Source organism: Camelina sativa, chromosome 15, assembly GCF_000633955.1.
Source record: "Camelina sativa cultivar DH55 chromosome 15, Cs, whole genome shotgun sequence".
NCBI classification, from domain to species: domain Eukaryota; kingdom Viridiplantae; phylum Streptophyta; class Magnoliopsida; order Brassicales; family Brassicaceae; genus Camelina; species Camelina sativa.
This window is the reverse complement of record NC_025699.1, coordinates 19,191,105-19,198,485: the sequence shown is the minus strand read 5'-3', so window position 1 is coordinate 19,198,485 and position 7,381 is coordinate 19,191,105. Positions and strand designations below refer to the sequence as shown.

At 41.1% G+C, this 7,381-nt stretch overlaps 1 long non-coding RNA gene across 2 annotated transcripts; it reads left to right on the top strand.

The window, feature by feature from the left end:
• LOC104747186 lies at positions 1-2,178 on the top strand. 2 transcript variants are annotated; one of them, XR_761100.2, is made up of 5 exons: positions 1-295; positions 589-637; positions 760-866; positions 1,264-1,295; positions 1,388-2,178. It is a non-coding gene; the product is annotated as an uncharacterized LOC104747186 (long non-coding RNA). The 2 variants fall into 2 exon arrangements; XR_761099.2 differs by lacking the exon at positions 1,388-2,178 and having other exon boundaries at positions 4-295; positions 1,264-1,381.

Here is a 7,381-nt window from a genome sequence, read left to right as displayed (position 1 = left end):
CCTTCTAATTTCACCTCTTCGACTCCATATATTCTCTTCTCTCTTTGTCTCAAAATCTCTTTTCCTCTTCAGATCTCCTCTTCTCATCGTATTCAGATCTCCTCTTCGTCTCCAGAGTTCTTTTCTCTTCTCTTATTGTCGTCTTCCTCCGCCGCCGCGACACCAAACCCACCCGATTCAACCGAAACTCAGTCCTCTTTTCTCATCTTCCACCATTTCTTGTCACCTTAACTCCAGATCTGGCTACCTCCACTGCACAAAAATCCGTTTCTATAGAAACCCAGAAGCAGCCATGGTAATTCCTCTTAATCTCCATCTATCTTTAATGATGAATTTGTATTTACGAGCTTGATTTCGTAGATTTCAAATGAGGTATTTTTTGTCTTGAAGCCTAGTGATAAAACTTGTAGAGACGATATGAGGTTTTACATTAGGGATTCGTTGACAAGAATGAAGATTGGGGATGAGTGGATGATGAAGCAAGCTTTGATTAAGCTTAACGGATGAAGTTTCTTATAGCTTAAATACGAGCAATTTAGGTTTACTTTTGTATTGGTTTTTGATTTCGTTTAATTTGGTATGAAGCAGGTATACAGAGACATCTTCAATTGCTTTAACGAAAGAAGTGTCTAAGAAGGTATGAAGCTTTTTCACTTGGATTTTAAGATTGATACATGTGGGATTTATGGTTTGAACTTTGGCTGTTATTTTAGACTTCAAAAACTAATAATGGTTCTTAGAATCGTTGGTGTGGTGCAGGTGTCGTTTTGGTGTCTTTGCAGGTGAGGATGTGAAGAGGACTTTGTTTATTTCCATGGTGTTTCTTCTACTCTCATCTGATTTGACGGCCAAGCTAAGTAATAAAGGTATAAAGTTCTTTGGGTTTATTTATGGTTTGCAGGTGAGGATCTAAGAACTTGGTTTGTTTCCATGGTGTTTCTTACATGGGTTTATTTATGGTTCTTTGAATTTGTCTGCTTCTTCAGTCCAAAAGTTTGTAGGATTTTTTTACTCTTAGCTTTGTTGTTTTTCACCCAAATTTAGGAGCTTTGGTGTGTACTGTCATCTTTTAATGGAGATAGAGAAGCTTCTCTTTTCTAAAACTGCTGAACTTTGTTTCGTTTCTTCTTGTGTGCTCCAAGTTCTAGAGTTAGAGAAGCTTCTCTATTATTTTAATCACAAGACATGTTAGTATTTTGAATGGTTAGTTAGTACATTAGTGTGATTATTCTTGTTTTGTCTAAACGTTTAACTATGTTACAGGTTTTTGCATTGAGAGATGGTTGATAGTGAAGGTAAGCATCAAACTTGTTTAATTGGTTTGGTTTATGAAACATCAATTGGTGAATCGTTAGTTGTTTGATATCCTACTGGTTCATGTGTTCAGTTTCATGTTCAAGGCTTGTCTCTATTTGTCTGATGCTTGGCAGTGAATTGCTCTACTTAATGTTCATGCACTGCTGTTTTGTTTGATACAGGACTAGCCCATCTGACTTTATTGTTCCATTTGATCAGACGTAACAGAAGAAATTATTTTCAGTAAAACCCTCCTGCAGAGATTGTGGAATGGCCAGAATCTGGTGACAAGCCCATGTAGAGGTAATTATATATATCTTATTACCTTTCCATTAGTGGATGTTTGCATGTTTCGTTGGATGTTACCCCATCTATTATCATTCTTATTTGCACCATTGTATGGATAAGTTGTGATAGCTGTTTAAGAAGGGTGAATGCTTTGTTTTGATTATCAGAATGGTGAATGCTTTGTTTATCTGATTCTCTACTTGTCTTATAGAAAACCTTAATGTTGATTCTACTCATCCATAAGTCTCAGATATTTGAGTTTGAGCTAAAATGTCTTTATTCTATCTGTCAATGTTTTGGATTCGTGAATATCTTTCTTTACTTTACCACAAAAGCACCTTAGTATTGTGGATACACATGATTACAGGGAATATGGATGGGAATGCTAACCGGAACAGTTCTTCAGACATGTGTACTGCTTTTGATGGGAAGGCGAAATAGATAGAGGAGAAGAGACGGAAGATATCGCAAGTTTGTCTCAATCCTTATAAGTTTTAATGTTAGCTTTTTTGGATAAAACTTGGCAGCATAGTACAATTACTTGTATGATATGTAAGACTTGTTTAAATTAATGTTATGTATGTTGATGATATTTATGAAATAATTTTTTTTATATCAATCCATTTAAATAAGTCTGCAAAACTGGGGTCAAATATTTAAATTATAAAAATCAAATTAAAATTTAATATTTTCCATATAGCAAAATAAAAATGCTATGACATAATATAAAATGGCAGAAAATATGTGTTACGGAAAACTATATTATATCATTTGATTTGTGCTATAAAAGAATGACATATAATAGCACATGTCAAAAACGCTATAATAGAGGTGACACCTAAGATATCTGCCGATAACATAGCATTTATGAAAACGCTATTAAACACGTACCATAGCATTTATCGTGTGCTATGAATATTGATTTTTCTTGTAGTGAAACTTTTCTGCAAGTCTCTGATACTGGGGTGTCACAATGCCCCACATTGTAAATTCTTTCTTGTTTTTTTCACTTTATTTGTTTGCTTCCTTTTTACTGTTTTGTCTTTCCTACATGTTTTTATTCTTTGTTATTATTGATATATATTCCTTATTCTATTTTATTGTCTATCGGAAACGATCCGACCCATTTTTTTAATATAATAATAATCTAGTGATTTCATACTCACTAACCACCTAACCATATTTAAACCAAATAGCGGAAATAACCAAGCAATACCGTTAAACCAATAACCAATAATTATGTAACAGAATAATTCAACCAAACAGAGTCATAAACCAATAAACCAACAACCTAGCAACATTCTGATGACTCATCTCTAGCAACCTAACATAAATCAGACAACACATAAATGAGAAAATAGAACATCCTTCTCTTCATTACCTTGATTCCACGATCACACTTTGCCTTTACCTGCACCACAAACACAAATTGAGATGCATGAGTATTGTCATAAACACTCAGTGAAGCAATCTTCCCATCTACTACGCTATACACACAAACAATTGAGAATCTCAAACATCAAACAACAATCAACAAACAAACCTGGAAGCTGCATCGACCGACACCATACCATCGCATCGACCGACACTGATGGGGGTTGCATGGACCGACACCAACCCTGCATCAACCGATGCAAGACTTGATTGCATCGATTGACACCAACATTGCATCGACCGATGCATGCTAGACATTTTGTAAAATCCCTAATTGCATCGATTGACACCTCCACATGGCATCGACCGATGCTCCTAGGTCTTATCTCTCCATCCTTGTACTTCATCGACCAACGCGCATAGTGCATCAATCGACGCACATGCTGAGCATCATCATCCCCGAAGCTCCTCGCTATATCTTCGTTCCTAACACATCCTACTCGATCCAATACCACAATGAAGCCTCACAAAGCCCCATGTGACTCAAAACAATTCTAACAAGCCAAGAAATCAACCACATAACGCATAAACACGAAAATCAGAGAAATCTCAAGCTTAGATAAGCCATGGTCATGCACTCACCTTTGCCAAAGAAGATTCTGACTCTAAAACCAATGAATACACACTCCTAGCAAGCTCCTAACACGAACCCAGCTACAGATCTCCACTCCACAGGCAAGATCTCTCAGGAATAAGCACCAAACTCCAAACTCTCTCAAGAACGTTTCTCACTTTTCTTTTATTTCTACGAAAATGAAAAAAAGCGGCCAAACACGTCGAGTTCCCCTTAAATACTCAACCTAATGGCTTCTCCAAAACCAAAATGCAACAAAACGAGCGTTTAACTTAAGTCGTCTCGCGAAAACCAACCTTTCATGGACCGATGCACAATTCTGAACATGACGGTACTAGGAGAACTAAAATTCTCCAAGAGTCGTTCATGACTAACTGTCCTTAGATCAAACAATCTGAACGCGTCTGAGTCCTATCTCCTACATAGGTTTCCTTCTCATGGTTCGTATAAAACATCACAATGTCCTACCAACCACATATTCCCTCACTAGAATACCTCATGACCACAAAAAGATCATCAACATGCCACCAAGGCTGCCACTAATGCTAACAAATATCCTAAACAGAACCGCCACAAAGACCGCAAAATGCCTAAATAAACGCCACCAAGGCCAAACAAATGTCCTAAACTAGCCCGCCACAAAGGCCAAACAGTTGTCCTAACAAGGACCGCCACCAAGGCCACACATCTGGAAGGACGATCACGAAGAGCACTCGTCCCAAAGTAATTTCACAAAGACCACTCGTCCGGAAGTACCGTCACGAAGACCACTTGTCCCGAAGGACCATCACAAACACCACTTGTCCCGAAGGACCTTTACAAAGACCAAAAATCCCGAAGGATCGCCTAAACAGGCCACACGTCCCGAAAGACCGTCACGAAGACCATACATCCTGAAGGGCCGCCTAAACAGGCAACATTTGCTAAAAATCCCGCCATAAACGCAACACAATTGGCTAAACGACCCGCTACAAAAGCCACACAATGTCTCGCAAGACCGCCACACACGGTCTACACAATGACTCAGAAGTCCGCCACAAAGGCCACGCAAGCCCCACCAAGGCTCACAACCGTGGAGAATGGACAAATTCTAACTTGCATAAAACTTTCTATTTTTAGCACTTTTTATTTCTGGAAACTTTCTACCTCTAGAAACTTTTACTTTGTGAAACTTTCCTCTTTTAACAAAAGCTTCACGGAAATCTCTTATCCTGAACACCATCTAATCTTGGTACTTAGTCGCACAACCAATCACCCATAAGCGACCAAGTATCAAGAGAGATGGGCTGGAATACTCTATTTCCGCTATAGCCACGGATTACAGTTGGGAGCAGGCAAGACAAGCTTAAGTCGCAGCCTGCTTCTCGAACCACTTCTTAAACCTTGCCTTTATCCTCACCTCTGACTCCCAAGTCTGCTCCTCCACACCATCACAGTCCCATAGGACTCTCATCAAAGGAACCTTGACTCTCCTCTCGAGAACCCTCACCGGTCTCGCCTCCAGGGTCATGTTGGGCTGAATATCCTCGAAAATCTTGGCCAATAACTGGTCATCCTAGTGAAGACACTTCTGCAGCATCGACAAATGGAAGACCATGTGGAACGCACGCATAACATTAACAACTCCAGCCTATATGCTACCGGTCCCACCCGCTCAATCACTATGAATGGACCCATATACCTTGGACTCATCTTAGTCTTTGACAATGACCTGTTTGGACCCTGCAACATGGCAATCTTGAGGTACAGTCTATCTTCCACCTGAAACTCAAGATCTCTCCTCCTCTTATTGGCATAACTCCTCTGCCGATCCTAAGCTTCCTTCATGTTCAACTTCAGAACCTGAATCTTCTCTAAGGTCTCTTGAACAAAAATCGCACCATATATGCTCCTCTCCCCCACCTTAGTCCAGCATAACGGTGTACGACTTGGCCTCCTATACAATGCCTCATAAGGAGCAATCCCGATACTCGCCTGGTAGCTGTTGTTGTAAGCAAACTCTGCCCAGCTTAGTTGATCTGCCCATTGGCCACCCCAGTCCAGCACACACATCCTCAGCAAATCCTCCAGCGTCTGATTCGTCCTCTCTGACTGCCCATCTATCTGAAATGCCCTCCAAAACACCAAAGTGAACTTGGAATCTCTATCAGACACGATACTCACTGGCACTCCGTGTAACCTGACTATTTCCTTTACATATTTTTTAGCCAAGACCGCTGCTCCATCGGTCTTCTTGATGGCCAGAAAATGTGCCGATTTAGTTAATCGGTTTACAATGACACAAATTGCATCATAGGTCCGAGACACTCGCAAACCTACCACAAAATCCATCATGATCATGTCCCACTTCCACTCTAGAATGGGCAAACTCTTCAGCAAGACGCCCGAAACCTAGTGCTCAGACTTCACTAGCTGGCTGACATCGCACCTCGCGACCCAAACTAGCTACATCCTTCTTCATCCCGATCTAGTGATAGGACCGTTTAAGGTTACGATACATCTTAGTCACTCCTAGATGAATAGAAAAGATGCTCGCATGAGCCTCCCTTAGGATATCCTGCCTCAACTCCTCATCCTTGGGCACACAGATCCGACGTGCACAAGTATGGTACCATTGGCAGAGACTTGGTACTCCAAATCAAAATCTCTAGAGGTATTCACCAGCCGCACATCCTTCTCCTATGCCAACTGCACCCTACACAGAAGATCTGCTCGATCAACCGCCTCCAAACCCAACGGCTCATGAGAGATATCACACAAACTCAATGCACTAATCTCTCCTACCAAAGTCTCCATATCCTGCTCCTGAGCCGAAGCCGCCCGCTTACCAGGGTTAACACCAATCTCCAGATCATAATCCGCCACTAGCTTCATCCACTGCCTCTTCCTCAAGTTCAGCTCAGGCTGAGTGAATATATACTTTAGGTTCTTCTGATTAGTAAACACTTGTACCTTTGCACCATAAAGATAAGATCTCAGAATCTTCAGGGCGAATCTACAGCAGCCATCTCCAAATCATGAGTAGGATAATTGTGCTCATACTTTCACAACTGCCGCATAGCATAGGCAATCACCTTCCCATGCTGCATCAACACACATCCCAAACTAACTCTTGATGCATCTGTATAAAACACATAGCGCTCCCCCTGCTCTGGCAGTGCCAATAGTGGCGTAGTTGTCAGCATCTCCTTCAGGCTTGCGAAACCCTCCTCACACTCCTGTGACCAAACAAAAGGGACATCATTTCCTGTCAACTTAGTCATCGGCCGTGTCCTGCTTGCAAACCCCTACACAAACCTCCTGTAGTAATCTGCCAACCCAAGAAAACTCCTGATCTGCATGGCATTCTGCGGTTTAGATGAGTCTCTGATGGTCTAAATCTTCTTCAGATCTATAGAAACTCCATCAGCAGACACAATGTGACCCTAAAAACCCATCTTCAGCTGCTAGAAACTACACTTGCTCAACTTGGTAAACAACTTCTGCTCTCGCAGCTTCTCCAAAACTGCTCTCAGATGCACTGCATACTCCTCAGGACTCTTAGAATAAACCAGGATGTCATCGATGAAAATGATGACAGACACATCCAAAAACTTTTGGAACTCGCTGATCATCAATCTCATAAATGTTGTTGGCGCGTTAGTCAACCCGAAAGGAATCACCACAAACTCATAATGCCCATACCTCGTCCAGAATGCAGTCTTCCTCATAACTGCCTCATCTATCAAAATCTGATGGTAACCCGACGCTAGATCAATCTTGGAAAACCAAGTAGAACCTCTCAGCTGA